Here is a 21,735-nt window from a genome sequence, read left to right on the forward strand (position 1 = left end):
CATATTGCACGGAGAACCCTTCTATCATAAAATTGCGATATCGCAGTTTTTGATTTTTGCGATAGTTGATGTAACTAATTTCTTTTTTATTCAACCAATATGGTTTTTGATTTGCATATATTCAAGTAGTTGAAAAATATGTTGTTTTGAATGCTGCCAAATGCCGGAGACAGTTGAAAGCAAAACAATAATCGCAATGCAAAATCAACAACTTTTTTAGTTGAAATCTGTTAAGGTCGCTTCAAAATGTCAATGAAAACAACATCGATGGTTAAGGGGCTGTCCATAAAAGACGTCACGCTTTTTTTGACGATTTTTGACTCCCCATCCCCCCTTTGTCACAAATTGTCACAGAAGCAAAGACCCCCCACCCCCCTTGTGTCACATGTCACGAATTCAAAATAAATAAAATTCATCTCAATACATTCTCAATATGTATGAAAAACCATACAAATATGAGGGAAAAATCGATTTATTACATGCTGTCATTAGATTAAAAAATATCCCTAAAACTACAAAATCATCGGAATTATTTTATTAATATCAATTATATAAATTACCAAACGTATTTGGTTGGAAATGATGAAACATTTGAATCATCTGTTTTATTCCTCCTAGGGGTACACAGATATATCATTGTTTTAGGTAAAGAATAATATATCCTTAGTGTAGCATACAGGGCTAAGAAAATAAAGACCAAAACCTAATCAAAACGAGATCACTGCCGGAGAATCTTTTCATGATCAGTTGATCAGTGAATTTTAAATCACATCGATCAAAATCGGTACGGATCTTCCGTCACACAAAATCGGTAGTGATTTTGAGCTAAAATGATTCTTGATTTATGTAAATTCAATCATTGGATGATTCGATAAGCTTTGATGTTGGTGACATGACATGATCTACGCCAGAAATCGTTGATCTCCCGCCCTTTTTCAAATGGAGTACAATTGAATAAACATGCATCAGAATCAGATAAGAGAATTTCTTATGATATACTATTATCAATGCTAGAAAATCAAATTACTGAAAAAATTGTCAGTGCATAACTTAAGTTAAACCGTTTGAAGGCATCTTTTTCTTGTTTACTCATATTAAGCAAAATTTATTAATTTCGCTAATTTACTCGCTCCCCCGTGCACTTTTGCTGATCACAACAGAAATGATTTCTTGCATCATTCATTTCCGAATTTACAAGAAGAAGCTTTTACATCAACAAATACACGTTTTCCTATAGAATGTAAACGTTTATTGTGGCGATTTTTTCAGGAAATAGTGCAAAGCAGTAATATAATTAGGTACTTCAAAAATGCGCTCATTGAAAATATTGGACGTCACATTCCAAAAACCTCCCCCCCTCCCCCCTGTCACAAAAGGTCACGTTTTATGAAACACTCCCCTCCCTCTTGCGGCGTGACGTCTTTTATGGACAGCCCCTAAAGCGTTTGGTGAAATTGTGTTCATTCGATTTGAGAAATTTATGATAACAAGTGTTTATCTAACAGCGGTGTTGTGATAAAGTTAACCTTGTTTAAGCTGAAAAAGATTTGATGACAAATTAGAAAATGTTAATGAATGATCACCTCGTAATCTTTCAGGTATGCGCAAAAATTTTATGCTTCAAATTCGATCATTGATTTACTCCCAGCAGACTGTTTTACTTCCAGCTGTTTGATACCGATGATGATGTTCATGCATTAGCAATAAAACGCTTTTTGACATGAATTTAATTTATAAAAGCAACAGGAGCGAAGGGTTTCAAACACACAGAACGCGCTGCGATTGAATGGCGCGTTTGAATTGCCGTCGCAAAATTCCAATTCCCAGCGGTTGATGCACCCAAGCTCATATAAATTGACTAAAATTATCAGTGCATAACTTTAGTTCAACCGTTTGAAGGCATCATCTTTCAATACTCATTTTAGGTAAATTTAATAATTTCGCTAATTGACTCGCCTCTCCGTGCACTTTTGCTGATCAGTTTTGATTTCGTAATGATAATTTATTCTTTGGTTAAGATCACTTGAAATCAGCATTGATCGGTGGTTTTCCCAGCCCTATTGATATTACATATCAATATAAAATACTGTTTATATTTTAACAACGATATTTATTTCATGAATCTCAACATACCGAACTTATTTCAAATAGATCATGACGTGTATCAGTAAGTATATTTTAATTATTTTCGCAACGCAATAATATTGTTCGAGTTGATTCAACTATTTGCAATGACTAAAACAAATAAAACCGATTTATTTCTCAACTAACAGAATTTTGTTTCAATAACAACACCGGTTATTTCAACTAAAATATTTGTTGAAATTGAAAGGTATGTGTCCTCACTAATTGACAGCATTTTTTTTCAACCAGTTAAATTAGTTGTTTCAACCATCGTTTCTGATAATCGAAAAACAAAACTGACAGTTTAGTTAAAACAACAATCGATTAGTTGTACCAAATTTTAACCAATCAAATTCAGAAAATCAACTAATATTCTGGTTGAAATGGGATCGCGGGTGGTTCCGTGTGTAAGGGTTTTCAAGGAATATCAATAAACCGGAAGTCGCCATCTTGGAAATTGATGTTGCTTATAACATCCTTTTCCTGTAAATACTCATAATTTTCGTTCTATAAGATATTAAGATTTTTTAGAATAAATCAACTGATAAGCTTCAGCAGGACAAGTATAGTAGCAATCGGTTTTAATAGTACGAGAAATTATTTTAATTAATTTAGGAACACTATAAATCTTGTTTTCAAAAAACATTACACGGAACAGAAGCTCCAGCATTTGATAAGTATTTGTTATCAACAAACGAGCGTCTCTCAAAGAAAACTAAAGCCACAATATCACAAGCACGACTTGAATGAACTGTTTCTCGCCTTGAGTTCCTTAGGCACTCTAGCTGCTCTAGCGCCGCCCCAACCAAGCTACAGTGAATGGGATGTTGTTGAGATTGTAAATGAATCCTTATAGTCTTGCACGAGGAAGTAAACAACCGAGAGGTCATTGAAAGGCTATCAAAGTCTTCAAGTGTTGTAGCAACTAGTTAACATTGAGTGGTATTACAAACCTAAAATTTTATTTGTGAACTGTATTGCATTTAAAGGCAGTTTTAAAAATTCAGTTGCTTTAAAATGTCTTGGCGTGTTGAATGAGCTCATTTTAATTAAGTTCTATTGAAGAACTCGACATGATTACATACACGAAGTAGTGAAACGATCCTGATAAGAGCATGCTTTATTTTTATTTATCTAACCAACGTCTTCTCGTTCAAAAGTACACAATTGAAATTTGTGATCTGACTGGATTGGAGTCGAGGGTTGGCACTAAAAACTAAGACATCCATATCCTATCTGTTACTGCAGCACGTCGACACAAACATAGCGGAAGTACCTACGGAAATCTTTCAAACAACGGAATGACTGCTTTGAATCCGCACCACAAGTAATATCCGCACACTTGAAGCATGAAGGGACTCCTCTGATGGGAGCAGAAAGATGCTGTGTGCTACATTCGCCTGGGAACGTTTTTGGGAAGGAAGTAATATTTGCTGACATTCACTCGAGTTGCCTTCTTGCTCTTCCGGTTCACGGAACAAACAGTCGGCGCAAAGGTTTTTGCTATCGCAACCATTTATCATACATTTTCCCCGCGAACTTTTCATACTCCTCGGTTACTATCGCAACATTGGTCGGTCGCTGGTGGATCCCATTGAGTAATAGATGTGAATTTTGAACTTTCGAGGGGATTGAGTAAGAGTGCCAAAGCAAATCGTGTGCTTCCGCTGTTTGTGAAGCAGCTTTTAGCAGGCGGCTTTCTACATCTAGCAGTGTTTGATAACACAAATTTAATTTATTATGTGCGCAATCTTATTCCAGCATGAGTGCTATCGACTTCCATTTAAAATCGTATACTTATATCTTCCGAATTCAGATCAACTTTTCAACACACTCACAAATCGCAATTCACAATAAATAGATTCCGAAAACCATGGGCTTCGTAAATTACAGCCTGAAAAGTTTCCATCCGGTCCACTTGAACCCACGCCGGCAAAAACAGTGGCCAACCAGCAAATAGCAGCATGATTAAGTTTACAATTGCTCAACTCAAAGATATAATGGAAAAGTTGGAACCTATTTGATGGCAAAAGTTCTCCCATGTTACTGCATCGGCCGACTAGCGACTATCGAAACATGTGTGTCAATTCCAAAGTCCGGAAGCAACTACAAGGTGAGATGAAAAAACTGCAACCAACTTCAGACTGCTGTCATTTCTAAACCGCTCGTCCCACAGCTGTCAGATTTATTCTAGTGACAGCTCATTATATTATTTACAAGCGCACAAAAGCATTTTGGTGGGAATTTTTCAGAAAAAAAGTTATTTGTGATGGAATTCAAGTGTGATAGTGTGATTGCTTTGCATTTGGCTGGAAAACCACAAGTGGCTATCGTTAGAGCCCTCCAGCATTTAAAAGTGAATAAATCTTTTGTGTCTCGTACCATCGCTCGTTACCGTGATACTGGTAGCGTAGCCCGACGTCAAGGAAGTGGACGAAAAAAAACAGCAACATCGGCAGAAATGGTTCGAAAAGTGAAGAAGCGAATTGAACGAAATCCGCGTCGCAGTGGCCGAAAAATGGCTCGTGAGCTGAACATATCGCAATATGCCATTCGGCAAATATTGAAAAATGAGCTTGGACTAAAGCCATTGAAGTTCCAAAAAGTGCAAGATCTTACTGATGCGCAAAAAAAAGTTAGACTCGAAAAAGCTAAAGAGTTGCTTCGCTTGGCCGAAAGTGGTGAACTGCCGAATTTGGTTTTCTCCGATGAGAAACCATTCGTTATCCAGCAGTTTGTAAACAAACAAAATGATCGTGTTTACTTGCCAGAGAGGTCAGCTGAAAATTTGCAACTTCGGTTGGCCACCAGAACTCAAAAGCCGGCCATGGTGATGGTGTGGGCCGCCATAACAGCCGATGGTCGCTCGCCGCTCGTATTCATCGACCGTGGGGTCAAAATAAATGCGCAAATCTATCGCGAAAATATTTTGGAGGGAGTTCTGAAGCCCTGGGCACGCAAACATTTCGGCCGCAGACCTTGGACATTCCAACAGGACTCAGCACCATCGCACTCAGCACGCGCCACCCAAGAATGGTTAAGAAATGAGGTTCCTCGCTTCATTTCCACCGCACAATGGCCACCAAAATCTCCGGATGCCAATCCGTTGGACTATTGTGCCTGGGGTATTTTGGAAAGCAAGGTTGGCACTAAAAAATACCAAAGTGTCGATCATCTCAAGCAAGCGCTTCGCCGAGAATGGGACAAAATACCGCAGAGCCACTTTCGGGCAGCGTGTGATGGTTTCATTGGCCGTTTGAAGGCCATAGTTCGTGCCAAAGGTGGCCAATTCGAACAAATCTAAACCGATTCTCAAATTTGATGTTATTTCCGACATTTTTTGCTTTCATTCAATAAAATTTAAAAAAAAAATGAAAAAATTATGGCGTTTTACTTTGTTGCAGTTTTTTCATCTCACCTTGTATTACTGTGGCTGGTGGTTAGACATACAGGATTAGGGCCATTGAAATTTTACGACCGTATTTCGGTGGAGGTGATCTTAATTGTGAAATTCCTGAAAGTGCAAATTTAGTTAGTGAAACTTTCCACATGATAAGAGATCTTCAACAGTTACGTAATTGGAATATGCTTCTTAGTCTTGAAACTAGTTTTTTAGAATGCAAAGAAAGTTTGTGAAGCCCCATTTTCGTTTAAGTGATCTTTCGATACGTGCGTGTCACTTGTGCCAACTTCTGATTCGTGTACCATTTAATGTTTAATCACACTCATCAAGCCGTAACTTCACGATATGATGATCAAGCCGTAACTTCCTGAACGGCTGTCATTTCACGTTTGTTTATATTTTTGTCCAGCACACAGCTCAAGTCACTTGAAGGAAAGTTTTTACCTTCAGCTGGTTTGACACGAGTCTGATGCGTCCTTTTCAAAGTTATCATCGGGCGGATTCAGAGAGCATCTTTTTGATCGTGAAATGCGTGTAAGTGTGCTTACTGCTTACTGTTCTAAATTCTTTTCATTCGTTCTTCTATAACAACCAACCATATAATTAGATTTACACGCAGGTACAAAGTGTAACACAAATAGTGTAAACACACACGCTTTCCTATCTATCTTTTTTCATATCTTTACTCGGCCTCCACGTTTTGTAAGAGGGTTTTTGTAGTAAATGCATACCTTTTCTGCGTGTAAGAGAGAGAGAGAGAGAGAGAGAGAGAGAGAGAGAGAGGAGAGAAAAGTACGATTATTCTAAGATTCTTCAATATGAGAATCCAGTTCAAAATGTCTTACAGCTAAGAACATTCGAAAGCACCAAATCTGAAATATGTCAGATGTATTTCTTTCCTGGATGCGAAGAAATATACCAAACCGCATCAAAACAAGCTGCATATTCAACTGTTATTATTTGCCTCTGTCGAGGCTCTCACCAATCAGTAAGCGTTGAAGAAGTGAATACTTTTTAAACCTCTATCATTTCTGGGTGGCTCAATGACATAGCAGTTCCATGAATGGCAGGAAGTTTAAGATACATCGTCTGATAGTAGACGATACTTTTTCGTGAATGTTTACTAATTTATTCGTTATTAATAGTTTTTTAAATTTAATTTTCGTTGGCTTTTGGAAAAAAAAGTATTGACATATGGTCGCCAAACTTAGCACCTGATTCGGAAAAAAAGAATTAAGATGGACACGGGTAAGAAATTGGATTCGGATTCGATCAGTGCTACTTTTTTTATAGGGAACTAATATTATTCAACGAAAATCTTAGAATACATGTGTAATGAGCTCAGGTTAGTTTCTATTTCTTTTTAGATGGCAGCCAGTTTCAGGTCAAAGTCACGAGAACCAGAATGTTTAACTAACAAGTTCAATTTTTTTAAAGATTCATTCACTATTCCCGGGAATTTGAAAAATTGGTAAGCTCATCCCGTTGAAAGGCTATTATTAAAGTTTCACCGAAATGCATCTGTTTTGTTCACTCTGTTTTTCAAGTAATTTTTTCGATTGTGTTTCCTCATATTTCAGGGTAAGAGCTAAGGCAAGAGTAGGTTCACATACAAATTCACCAAAACACTCACGCAGAAACTCACACTCAACCATATACACAAATACACATAAGAATATAGTGAACAAATCCCATAAATTTCTTAAATACCAAAAATATGAAGAATTCGCTCTCCGGTGAACTACCATAGAAAGGTTCAAGCCTGTGTTGAAGCGGATAAAAAGATGGCTAAAACCGACGAAAATTTTAAAATGCTTCAAAAGTTCGAATTGCTACACAATATAGTAAAAATGTTATACAATATGAGTGCGCAAAGATTGTAAAACTGCTAAAAATAGTACCAATTCAATTATGTTTATGTTATTTGACGTTGAAAGCACTAGAATGCCTAAATCGTTAAAACAGCTCAAACTGTTGAAAGTTTCAAAGGTTTAAAGAAAATGAAAATGCTAAAAAATCTGAAATTATTGAAAACACTGAGCACTATCAGTGCAAAAGCAAAGCAAAGTCTTGGCTTTACATTCCTTTTGTGAAATTTGGCCTTTCTGTTTCATCAGACTTCGCAGCCGATTTTAAGCGTACAGAATCATTGCATGGCTACTATGGATCCTACTGACACTAAGAATCCTTACACGTCGGGGTTTGAACAAACGACAACTGACTTGTAAGACCAGCGTACTATGCATTGAACCGCCAACCCGGGACAGTACAAATTTGTGCTAACTAGATAGAAAATGGTTACAATCAAAAGAGCCCAAGCTGTTGAAAATACCAGCAATACTAGAAATGCTGCAAATATCGTATCTAAACCTATGTTGGTGAAAATGTTCAAAATACCAAAGATGTATGCAATGCTAGTAATGCTTGCTAGAAATGCTAAGATCACTAACAGTGCTAAAAAGCTACACATGCTAAAATGCTGAACATGCTAAAAATGTTAACAGTGCTAATAGGGCTTACATGGCTAACAAGGCTGACAGGGCAAACTGGACTAATAATGCTATCGAATGCATATGCTATAATGCTACACATGTCAAAAATGCTGAAAATACTAAACATTCTAAAAATTCCAACAGTGCTAACAGTACCAACAGGACAAATAGGGTACAGGACTTACAAATAAAAATGCTAAAATGCTACACATACTATAAAAGGTAAATGAGCTGCACAGGGCCAACGGCTAAAAAGCCGAAAATGATAAGAATGCTAGAAAATCTAAAAATGTTAGAAATCTTAAAACTGCTGATAATGGCAAAAATGGCTAAAAATACCCTAAAAAATGTTCGAAATACTAAAAATGTTCAAACGCCAAAATAAATAAGATGATAGAACCTTTAGCAATGTTTTTAATGCTGAAATGCTAAACATACTAAAAATGTTAAAAATGTTGAAAATGTTAAAAATGTTAAAAATGTTAAAAATGTTAAAAATGTTAAAAATGTTAAAAATGTTAAAAATGTTAAAAATGTTAAAAATGTTAAAAATGTTAAAAATGTTAAAAATGTTAAAAATGTTAAAAATGTTAAAAATGTTAAAAATGTTAAAAATGTTAAAAATGTTAAAAATGTTAAAAATGTTAAAAATGTTAAAAATGTTAAAAATGTTAAAAATGTTAAAAATGTTAAAAATGTTAAAAATGTTAAAAATGTTAAAAATGTTAAAAATGTTAAAAATGTTAAAAATGTTAAAAATGTTAAAAATGTTAAAAATGTTAAAAATGTTAAAAATGTTAAAAATGTTAAAAATGTTAAAAATGTTAAAAATGTTAAAAATGTTAAAAATGTTAAAAATGTTAAAAATGTTAAAAATGTTAAAAATGTTAAAAATGTTAAAAATGTTAAAAATGTTAAAAATGTTAAAAATGTTAAAAATGTTAAAAATGTTAAAAATGTTAAAAATGTTAAAAATGTTAAAAATGTTAAAAATGTTAAAAATGTTAAAAATGTTAAAAATGTTAAAAATGTTAAAAATGTTAAAAATGTTAAAAATGTTAAAAATGTTAAAAATGTTAAAAATGTTAAAAATGTTAAAAATGTTAAAAATGTTAAAAATGTTAAAAATGTTAAAAATGTTAAAAATGTTAAAAATGTTAAAAATGTTAAAAATGTTAAAAATGTTAAAAATGTTAAAAATGTTAAAAATGTTAAAAATGTTAAAAATGTTAAAAATGTTAAAAATGTTAAAAATGTTAAAAATGTTAAAAATGTTAAAAATGTTAAAAATGTTAAAAATGTTAAAAATGTTAAAAATGTTAAAAATGTTAAAAATGTTAAAAATGTTAAAAATGTTAAAAATGTTAAAAATGTTAAAAATGTTAAAAATGTTAAAAATGTTAAAAATGTTAAAAATGTTAAAAATGTTAAAAATGTTAAAAATGTTCAAAATGTTCAAAATGTTCAAAATGTTAAAAATGTTAAAAATGTTAAAAATGTTGAAAATGTTAAAAATGTTAAAAATGATAAAAATGTTAAAAATGTTCAAAATGTTCAAAATGTTCAAAATGTTCAAAATGTTCAAAATGTTCAAAATGTTCAAAATGCTAGAAATGCTAACATACAACTGATAAAACCTTTAAAAATGTTTGAAATTCTGAAATGCTAAAAATTCTAAAAAAACTTAATGCTAAATATGCTTAACATGCAAAAAATGCTGAAAACACTAACAATGCTAAAAGCGCTAAAACGCAAGAAATGTTAAAAAATTCTAAAAATGCCATATATGCTAGAACATTTATAATGCTAAAAATGCTGAAGCATATTCAGCAATTTTAGCATTCTTAGTATTCTAGCATGCTAAAAATGTTAAAAATGTTAGAAACGTTAAACATATTAAAAACGTTCAAAATGCTAAAAATGATAAAAATATTATGCTTTAAAAAAAGCAAACAAAATTGCTAAAACATGTACATTGAGTAAAAATGCAAAAACTGCTAAAAATGCTTACTTAACAGAACTAATATGACTGACATGGATAGCAGGGCTACCAAATGAAAAAAAATTAAAATTTTGTACATGTCAAAAGTGCAAAACATTTCAAAAATGCTGACAGTAACAATAGGGCAGATAAGACTAATATGACTAACAAACCAGGCAGAGCTAACAGTTCGGCTGAAAAGTTCGTATCGTTTAATAGAAACACACATTTTTTTTGCCAAAATTCGTTTTTATTATTCAACATAATTGCCATCAGAGGCGATACAGCGATTATAGCGATCTTCCAACTTTTCGATACCATTTTTGTAGTACGATTTGTCCTTTGCCTCAAAATAGGCCTCAGTTTCAGCGATTACCTCTTCATTGCTTCTAAATTTTTTACCAGCGAGCATTCTCTTGAGGTCTGAGAACAGGTCTGAGTTTTCATCGACTTGTGACACGGTGCATTGTCTTGACGAAACAAAAGTTTTTTCTTCTTCAAATGAGGCCGTTTTTTTAAAATTTCGTCCTTCAAACGCTCTAATAACGCTACATAATAGTCACTGTTGATGGTTTTTCCCTTTTCAAGGTAGTCGATGAAAATTATACCATGCGAATCCCAAAATACAGACGCCATAACCTTACCGGCCGATTGTTGAGTCTTTCCACGCTTTGGGTTCGGTTCATCGCGTGCAGTCCACTCAGTTAACTGTCGATTCGACTCCTGAGTGAAGTGATGGAGCCATGTTTCTTCCATTGTTATATATCGACGAAAAAAATCGGGTTTATTTCGATATAACAGCTCCAAACACTGCTCAGAATCATCAATTCGTTGTTGTTTTTGATCGATTGTGAGCTCACGCGGCACCCATTTTGCACAAAGCTTTCTCATATCCAATTATTCGTGAATAATATGTCCAACACGTTCCTTTGATATCTTTAGGGTGTCAGCTATCTCGATCAACTTCACTTTACGGTCATTGAAAATCATTTTCATCGTTCATCGTCTTCGGTGCTCATATGACCAGTACGAAATTTTGCAAACCACTTACGAATTGTTGCTTCGCCCGGTGCAGAGTCTGGATAACACTCATCAAGCCATTTTTTGGTATCGGCGGCACTTTTTTACATCAAAAAGTAGTGTTTCATCAACACACGAAATTCATTTTTTTTTATTTTTTTCAGAATAACAAAAGTAGCTTCACTCAAAATGCAATATCTCACAAACTAATAATCAGACAGCTGTCAAATTTATACACGTATCTTTTGAAGGTTGGTACTAACTGAAAATGGTATGGATTTAATTCTAGTGGCGCCCTCTCATAGAAACGATACGAACTTCTCAGCCGATCTGTTAATATCCTAAAATGCTACACTTTCAAAAAAATGGTAAGTGAGTTAAACAGGGCCAACGTGCTAAAAAAGTTGAAAATGCTAAAAATATGAGAATGATGCCTTTCTTGTAATGATGCCTTTCTCATATCAATCATTTTATTATATATGAACGGCTGAAAGCAAAAATCGGATAAGTGCAACTTAGTTTGGAAAACCCGTTTAAGTATTTTTTAATGCAAAAACCGGATAAACACATTGAGAGCAAAAACCGGACATGGATTTTACAATGCAAGAATCGTTTAAAGACATCTTTTTTGCAAGAACCAGACAGAAACACATTGAATGCAAAAACCGGACAAAAACTTAACCGGTTCTTCCAAAACAAATTTATTTATCTGGTTTTTGCATTCAAAGTTTTTTCAAACTGCCGCTGTAGGAACGCAGCATAGATCAAGTTGCCCGTAACAAACAAGCAAACCATATTATAATACTGTGGTATTCTTCAAAATAATTTTCTTCGTTTCTTGAAGGAATAACCGAAAGGAAAGAAGTCGGACCCAGATGAAATTTAGACGTTGTAAACAATTATAAGACCATTCATTTGAATTTTAGTTTGTAAAAATCGGTAACGCTATCTTTGAGAAAAATTTATACGCTTATTTCCATTTGTTTGCACATTTTACATCATAACCCTGGAACCGGAAGTCCAATCCAAACAAAATTCAGAAATTTTGTATGGGATCACAAGACCTTTCATTTGAATCTATGCTTGTGAAACCCAATCCTGAAATCTCTGAGAAAAGTTGGTGCACTTATTTTAACAATGTTTTGCACAATTTACTCCATGTTTCCGGAACCGGTTGTCGGATCCAAATAATATTTAGGAATTTGGTACGAGACTATAAGACTTTTCATTTGAATCTGAGTTTGTGAAAATCATTCGCATTTAAGAAATTGGAGTGATTTTCGGTTTGGAGTACACGATCACTTTGTTTTTATACTACCGGGATCTGAAACGAAGATCCGGTATACCAAATATCAATGTATTTGGTTATCAACTAATTAAATCTGTCCAATTCAAGAATTATACGGCTATTTGAATGCATTTCATGGAATTTTTCCGTGTCATGTATAAAATTAAATTTTTATACCTATCAGTTTGTAATTCCGAAGCTGGAAGTAGTATCCGGATGAAATTTGGTAAGATTATATAGGGTTGTAAGACCTTTCATTTGAACCTACGCTGGTGAAAATTGGATGAGCGATCTCTGAAAAATTCGATGAAACGTTTTTAGTTCATCTGCACGTTTTACCCCGTAAATTTCGAACCGGAAGTCCAACCCGGGTAAAACTTCCGAACCGGAAGTCCGAAACCTGGACCTTTCATTTGAATCTAAGTTTGTGAAAATCGGTTCTGCCATCCCCGAGAAAATCGAGTGCCCATTTTTGTTACAGACACACATACATACACTCACATACAGACACACACACGTACATTTGCTTAGTTCGTCGAGCTGATTTGAATGGTATATGACATTCGGCCCTCTGGGCCTAGGTTAAAAAGTCGGTTTTCCCGGTGTTTGCATAGCCTTTCTTTATGAGAAAGGTAAAAAACTGGTAAAATTTGCAATTAGTACTTCTAAACTGGTAAAAATGCTGAACACTAACATGGCTAGTAGGGCTAATAATGCCATCAAATGAAAATAGTAAAATGCTTCATATGTCAAAAATGCTAAAAATGCTCAGCATTCGAAAAATGCTAACAGAGCTAACTGAGCCCATAGGGCCAACACCTATAAAAGTTTATAAGTACTTAAAATACTAGAAATTCTAAAAATACAAAAAACGATAAAAATACAAAAACAAAAGTAAAAATGCTAAAAAAGCTTAAAATACTAAAAAGGCCAAAATCGCGCTAAATGCTGAATAGAATTCTAGTAAGCTTAGCTCTTAATATCTAGAAAAAAATCTGATCAGATTCATCCTGTGTATACGAAATAGATAGGAGCAAGGAACATGGATGGAGTCCTCTCTAAACCCCTCCCCGAACGTAGTTCGCATCATGTAAAACAGATCTCGTTTCAGTTTTTGTTAGTCGTGAACTTACAAACTCATTTTAGTATCCTTGAAGTATGAAGCCTTTTTTGCTGCTGAAAGATCTACAACCATCGTCAAATAACACTCTGTCAAATGCTGCCGGTGGCGGTGGTTAGGACGAAAGCATGGCACACCGTGAGCTGATGTGACATGTGCTTCAACAAGTTCATCAACTAGATTCCGTTCGAAAACAAACCGTCAACCATCGTGCAGTACTAGCGGCGTTGTAACCCTATTGTAACCGCCTGGTAATATATAATTCCATAATAAACCGTACAACATCAGACATGACTGAAATTCGAAAACTGCATCTTCTTCGACGTTGTTATCCTAGGAGATGCCATCATCCAGCACATCCCTCGCTCCGCATTGCATGTACGAACATGTATTACGCAGCTGTGTCACGTAGAGCGTGCTGACAAAAATACATGCCAACATCACGGCAGTGGCTTCCGCACGGAACCACCCGCGATCCCATTTCAACCAGAATATTAGTTGATTTTCTGAATTCGATTGGTTAAAATTTGGTACAACTAATCGATTGTTGTTTTAACTAAACTGTCATTTTTGTTTTTCGATTAGCAGAAACGATGGTTGAAACAACTAATTTAACTGTTTGAAAAAAAAAAATGCTGTCAATTAGTGAGGACACATACCTTTCAATTTCAACAAATATTTTAGTTGAAATAACTGGTGTTGTTATTGAAACAAAATTCTGTTAGTTGAAAAATAAATCGGTTTTATTTGTTTTAGACATTGCAAATAGTTGAATCAATTCGAACAATGTTAATGATTTGCGAAAATTTCAGTCAATTTATATGAGCTTGTGTGCATCAACCGCTGGGAATTGAAATTTTGCGACGGCAATTCAAACGCGCCATTCAATCGCAGCGCGTTCTGTGTGTTTGAAACCCTTCGCTCCTGTTACTTTCATAAATTAAATTCATGTCATAAAGCGTTTTATTGCTAATGCATGAACATCATCATCGGTATCAAACAGCTGGAAGTAAAACAGTCTGCTGGAAATAAATCAATGATCGAATTTGAAGCATAAAATTTTTGCGCATACCTAAAGGTTATGAGATGATCATTCATTAACATTTTCAAATTTTTCACCAAATCTTTTTCATCTTAAACAAGGTTAACTTTATCACAACACCGCTGTTAGATAAACACTTGTTATCATAAATTTCTCAAATCGAATGAACACAATTTCACCAAACGCTTTAACCATCGATGTTGTTTTCATTGACATTTTAAAGCGACGCGAACAGATTTCAACTAAAAAAGTTGTTGATTTTGCATTGCAATTATTGTTTTGCTTTCAACTGTCTCCGGCATTTGACAGCATTCAAAACAACATATTTTTCAACTACTTGAATATATGCAAATCAAAAACCATATTGGTTGAATCAAAAATAAATTAGTTAAATCAACTATCGCAAAAATCAAAAACTGCGATATCGCAATTTTATGATCGAAGGGTTCTCCGTGCGTTTACGGTTGAGCTCATGTGTTAAAGTTTTTTCTCTGAATACCAATTTCCGGGATTTCTCGATTTCTAGAAGTGTGAAGAACATGATCCAGTTGACAACAGTTGAACCTCAGCGAACAGAATTCAAGATCAATTTCAACTTTGCACAAAAAAAGTCAACTGCCAAGATGCTTATATTGCACTTTGGGTTATGCAACAAGAATACCCGCAGAAATAATAATCTATTCGAACCCGGAAAGGATGAAACATTGCAATCGGAGCAGCTTCCAGAGTAATAAATTGCGAAATATAACCACTTTCACGTCTGGTTAACCTTAGTTATCCGGAGCCGGGTAAGGCGCGACTAGCATCCGGCTCAGAACGGCGAAAGGGCAGTGCTGAAACAGATGATTTATAGTTTGCCATAATGTAAATTTCTTATTTCGTAGTTCAAAGTGCGAAATACCGTGCAGTTGAATAGAACGTTGGAAAACAGATGGTAAGCGTTTTTAAAACTCACCCGGGACTTGAGTGACTTTTCTGCGATTGCATTTATGTCATATTTTGTTTAAGGAAGATAGATCTTCCAGCAGTCTAGTTTTATAACTGCTTGGTGGTAATAACAATTCAATTTGAGCTTCTTGGAGCACTGGCCGTAGGTGAAACGTGAAGAAAATGAAAAGAAATACGTGCCTTTTGCACAAGCTGATTATTTTTCAACCAAAACCCGAAATAATCGCTATGAATAAGATTTACTCTAAACTCATACGGTTCAAAAGTTGCTTTCGAAAGTATAGAAGTGGACGATTCGAATAGAAATAGTAATATTTCTTAAGCAGCATAACCTTAGCTAGTCTTAGTCGTTCATTGACAGTAATCAGCTCCTCAAGGTACTGAATTGGCATTAGCACAACAGATGGGAAAACCAGTTCGTTTCAAAGAACTGCCCAGAACATAATAGTTCTACCGAATTACCTAGGTCTGTTGAACCGTTATTTCTTGTTTCTGAAATACGAAATATCTTTGAAAGATCTCACCAGTATCCTGTATTTCTTACTGCAAACAATACCTTCTTTGTTCACCGCGAGATGACGCACTACTATCAAGAAAGTGCGAACAATTTTCACATGTTTTATCACCTCCCTGCTATGGAAGTTGGTTCCTGAAACCAACGTATTTTGCTTTGGTGGCGTTTCATACCATTTTGATGCGCACAGTATCCCACATTATCGAGATGACGGAATCGACCGTCCCACGACAAAAGGGCCTAACTGCAAATGAGAGCCTCTCTTTATTTACTTTCTCTTTTGATTATTACGGAGCCTTTATTGCAAATTCTCTAAAGTTTCCAATATAAATCGAAAGCTTGTAGGTTTACCTTGAAAGTTTTGCGAAGAGTGAAGCGTCAAATATAAAATTAGTTCGGTAAATCGTGACAGAAAAAGTAAACAAAGAGAAACTGTCATTTGCAGTTAGGCCCTTTTGTCGTGGGAGAATGAGCAATGAGTTCTTACTCGACTGCATGATTTTTCAGTGCTCGATCGGTTCAGTGCTAGAATTTTCACCTGAGTTGGCTGCTCGATCAATCCGATTGACAGTGACATTATAAATGTCATTAAATATTCGCTCATTTTATGAATGTGTTAGTGTGAAATTTAGGAATCCATTCGGATCTGATAATGTGGGAAATTCTGACCTACACTGAAATTCTCAAAATTTTCAATCCGGATCACTTAAAAAATATATTTTTCTGGGTTGTGATCTCGGAGGGGTTGCATCGATGCGAATGACTGTTTCGCAATTTTGCGGCATTTTGTCGCTATCTTGTCGCATCGCAATCTTCGTTAACCACTAGTCAAATTGCCGATTGTTCCGGGTCGTATTATCTCCTGTATTATTTGTGATGATTATTTTACGGGCGGCTTATTAGGCTTACGCCAACCCTGTCTCGCCGGAAGATCATCGTGCTTACTCTGTTTAACGTCCCAACTAGCACTAGGACGATCCCGTTGGTGGGATTGCCACCTTGGATTTAGCTGGACGGGATGCAGCATTTCATACTCAGCCGCTGGATACCAGAACAGACGCTGTTTGAAGCCGCTCCTAATATGGAATACAGACGCTCCGACATCCTCTTAAGAGGACTCCCTTTGCTGTCAGCATACGATCCAGGTCCCACCGGGGTTGGTTACCCGATCTTTCCTATGATTGCTCGTACCCCAGCCGGCACCGCGGGAAGGTATGGATAGGAGTTACTGGACAAGAGGCTAAGAGCCACACTGGGGCCTGAATTACGCATTGTCCAGTCGTTTACCAACTAAGATGGAAAAGATGGATCTCCTCAACAGCTCGTAGCGGGAATTCTCATAAAAAACATAGAGCAATGTCCGCTTATGGTTACTCATCTCGAAGATTCCGGGAATTTAATACATCATATCCCTTGAACAGAACGTAACTCTTCCGAATTTTATACGAAATCTTTCAGTTGATAGAGTAAAAGAATACATTCTTTCCCTAGACCCTCTTCCAAATCATCAGGATACTTAGTAACTAATTTACATTTACGCGAGTTTTCAATTAATTAGTATATATTCGAGATAAGTCGTCAAATTTTTTTGTAAATTATTTGTAGATTTATTTAAAAAAAATCCGAACTAATATTTAAAAGAAGTTTTCGTTATAGTTACGTTGTCGGGTTTAAAACTATGACATTCTGAAAAATTTGTCGTTCCCCGAAATCGTGCTGACCTAGATCCAGACATAAAAAAAATTTGAATTGTACAGGTGACTGAATTCCTCAAACGATGTAATTCAGCACTGAATATACTTACTTTAAAAGATTCTTAGAATATGTGATTCAAAACCTATTTCAATCTGCTCTACGAAGATTCGTGCCTCCATTTTGTCGGCCGTCAAGATGCCCTGTGCCTGTGACGTTGTGTGCACAGTTCGAAAAATTCTTGTGATTTTACATGCATTTTAAGATGCACAAAAAGGGAGCGTCGTCTTTCACACAAATTTATATTCAACAACAGGTAAAATTGTGTGATTAAAAAATAAAATGGCTTTAAATCGAATGAAATAAAAAAACAAAAGATCGATATCAGCAGTGCAATTTGAACCGAGAAACATTAGATCACAAAGCCCGTCAGTTAATCGACTGTACCACAGAAGCCCATATCTGCTTAAACAATAATTGAAACATATAAATCCATACAGCGGCACTTGGTACCCGAATGTAAATTACACTCGGAGCCTGTAAAGTTAAGCAGTTATGAATTGTGTCGTTTGTAGAATTATATCATCTGAAAAATTCATAATTTCATTTTCCCTGTGCATTCAATTAGTTTTTACGGTGACTGTGACGGTGGTTGACTGTGATGGACCATCTAATGTACGATTCAGACGATCCGGCTTCTTCCGTCACAGTCAACCTCCGTCACCGTCAACATTAATCACATGCATTCTTATGGAAGTATTTACACGTAACGTTACCGTCACGGAACGTCTTGACGGACGGAGCGTGTGAACGTTCCGGTAAAGAAAGTACACCCAAACCAAATACAAATAATAATACCCCTAAGTCCCATACAAATGCATCGAATGTTTTTGGTTCACCTAACACATAAGTTGGCCTAGCCCATCCCTTGATTTCAAACAGACAGTTTAAAATGGTAGGAATAAAACATATCTGGCAACGCAACATCGACGTTGCTACGATATGAGACTAAGTTGTTTGTTGTTTTTCTGATGCCGTATATTACATTCTGAATAACAGTATTTAGCAACTGAAAAGTTTTCAACATCGACAATCACGTAATTCCATCGTAACATGGCAGACTACTAATTAAAGCGAATTTAAAGGATTATGACGCCGTATGTTTTGCCATGCTAGATAGTCTGTAGTCTTTTTATTTATACTGATCGATAATCACAAGAGTTTCGAAGTAAATGAAACAGTTCCGGAGTAAATTTTATATTTGCCAATAAATTCATTTGCAACGTATTTCGGAAGATTTATGTACTACGCAAACATATTATCGCTTTAAACATTTTATTTCATTTATGTTGATAGGATCAGTGAACGTAAATAACTTAGAATACTTTCGTTCGCCCGCCATCAATGTATATACTACGAAACAAACGCTTAGTGAAGTAGCAAGGTATGCATGTTACAATTTTTTTTTCAATAAATGGTTGTATAAAGATTTGACATTCCGTACAACTTATAATCACGATGTATTCCGGGTTTCTCAAGCTTCGTTTTCCGGATCTTCTTGGCCGAACATGCTGTTTTCCCTACAATTCTCTCACTCAGTTAAATTATTTATATTACATTCCGAATGGATAGCTTCACCTGAAGAGAATTGAAGAAAAATTCCGGTTGGTTGATTCGAGAACATTGTACGGTTTACACTAAAAGGTATCATCCACATCCTTCACATAGGAAAAACCATGCACCGACACTTTTAGTAATCCATATCCTAGATAAGCAGTATCGAACACTAACCAATGTTACTCGTGTCATTACAAGATGCGTGGCATCCGCCGGTCCGTTGGCTATTCGACCACCGAGTGTCCTACTCGAAATTCAAAATGAGTAAATCTTTTAGGCCGTCGAAATTCACAAGCGTCACATAACTTACATAACAGTATTATCAATCTGAGAAATTTTAATATTTGACATGTTGTCAGAATCTGATTCCGACACTGACAAATGATCTCTACGAAAAACGGTTCCAGCGGCGGAAAAAGTCTTCTTCGCTACAAACGCCGGTAGAGGAGGTTCCGAAAAACTGGACTTCGCACAAACGAGCGATTCCTCCGTTAAATTGATCGCAACCTTCGAGGCAGCTAAATCTGCATACAATAAAAACAATTATTTAAAATCTAATGTGAATGCTTTTTGAAATTCGGAAATACTCACTCATCAAATGCATCTTAAGACATAATAAATCCAAAATTTTCAAATTGAACTGTTTGTATTTTGCTCCATCACACTATGCGATGCGCACTCAATTTCCCTAAAGGATATCACTAAAACATTCGAACGACCAAGCGGCGTACCGCTGAAATGTCCCACTCTCGGGTGGTAACCGATTCGCTTGTTTTCGTACTTTTCATTGTAATAAACAGTTACTATGGTGAACTGATTTTTACCATTCAGCGTTGCTAGTTTCATGGAAATACGATAAAGTACATTGTCAGTCTAACAGTGTACCCTTGACAGTGTACCGCATATTGTAAAATGTGTCCTCGAAAATTTGTCGAAGTGTTCCGTATTTATTTGCCCAAACCTCCGTTTACGAACACTTGTTATACGTTACCTCTTTTTACATACCACTTTTTACGAACCAAATCCCAAATAACGTAAACTTTTTTTACGAACCTACTTCGTAAAAAGAGGTTTTGTCATTCAACCAAATGCGATTTTCGACTTCATGGAAACTACTACAATATGGGTATTTTTGGAACGGGTTTAAAGAGTAGATTCCGGAAAATGATGTTTGAGGTATTTTGGAAATCCAAGATGGCGACTTCCGGTTGATTGATATTCCTCGAAAACCCTTACAATATGGATATTTTCGGAACGGAATTGATGAGTAGATGTCAGAAAACGATGTTTGAGGTAGTTTTGAAATTCAAGATGGCGACTTCCGGTTTGTTGATATTCGTTGAAAACCCTTACAATATGGGTATTTTCGGACCGGGGTTAATGAGTAGATGTCAGAAAACGATGTTTGAGGTAGTTCTGAAATCCAAGATGGCGACTTCCGGTTTCTTGATATTCCTTGAAAACCCATACAATATGGGTATTTTCGAAACGGGGTTAATGAGGTCGCCATCTTGGATTTCAGAACTACCTCAAACATCGTTTTCTGACATCTACTCATCAATCCCGTTCCGAAAATATCCATATTGCAAGGGTTTTCAAAAAATATCAACAAACCGGAAGTAGCCATCTTGAATTTCAAAACTACCTCAAACATCGTTTTCTGGCATCTACTCATCAATTCCGTTCCGAAAATATCCATATTGTAAGGGTTTTCGAGGAATATAAAAAAAACCGGAAGTCGCCATCTTGGATTTAAGAATCACCTCAAACATTGTTTTCTGACATCTACTTATCAATCCCGTTCCGAAAATATCCATATTGTAAGGGTTCCAGTGTAGAATTCCAGCATAAACTGTTGCAATCGTCGTTTAGTTGGAGTGTAATGAAATGGCGTAGGTCGCCTGATTTTTACACTAATGCATTTATAAAGTGAGCGAAAAGTCAAAGAAAATAAAAATGTCAATCGTGTTGATCCGGTACTCAGAGACGATCGGTCCATTAAGCACTCATTACACAGTCCATCTTGAAAAAAATGTTGTTTTGCGATACCGGATTGTGCTCTATTCACAAATCAACAAAGTAGGTCTATTGAACCAATAGTCATCTCATTGTTATTTGGCCGATTACTCGACTTTCAATCAACGAATTGTGATAAGATCGGATCGTATAAAAATAGTTCGAAAATTGTGCAATACTACTGTTATAGTGACGCAAAAACTCGAAGCAAATACACCCAATGTCATCTTACACTGTCGAACAGAGACAGCAGATCTGACTCTAACTAATGGTTTTCGATGACTACAGGAACTGAGATGAATGGTCAATTTGTTCAAAATTTGTTAGCTTTACAAGGAACTTAATGTTGGATAAACTTTCAAATTCCGACCACCATTGATAAAGTAAAAGAAAATTAAAGAAACTTTGCTTGTCTTATGATTTATTGTGATCGAATGACACGCCAATCTGTTAGTGGATGAAATTTCAGCTATTTTGA

The 21,735-nt window shown here is 35.5% G+C and overlaps 1 long non-coding RNA gene across 1 annotated transcript; it reads right to left on the reverse strand.

Annotated features, from left to right (window-relative positions):
• Nucleotides 1-18,948: 18,948 nt before the first annotated feature.
• LOC131438560 (uncharacterized) lies at nucleotides 18,949-19,649 on the reverse strand. Its single transcript, XR_009230954.1, has 3 exons — nucleotides 19,552-19,649; nucleotides 19,263-19,485; nucleotides 18,949-19,204 (listed from the first exon to the last, which is right to left on the reverse strand). It is a non-coding gene; the product is annotated as an uncharacterized LOC131438560 (long non-coding RNA).
• Nucleotides 19,650-21,735: the final 2,086 nt, after the last annotated feature.

Source organism: Malaya genurostris, chromosome 3 (assembly GCF_030247185.1).
Source record: "Malaya genurostris strain Urasoe2022 chromosome 3, Malgen_1.1, whole genome shotgun sequence".
In the NCBI taxonomy this organism is placed as follows: Eukaryota; Metazoa; Arthropoda; class Insecta; order Diptera; family Culicidae; genus Malaya; species Malaya genurostris.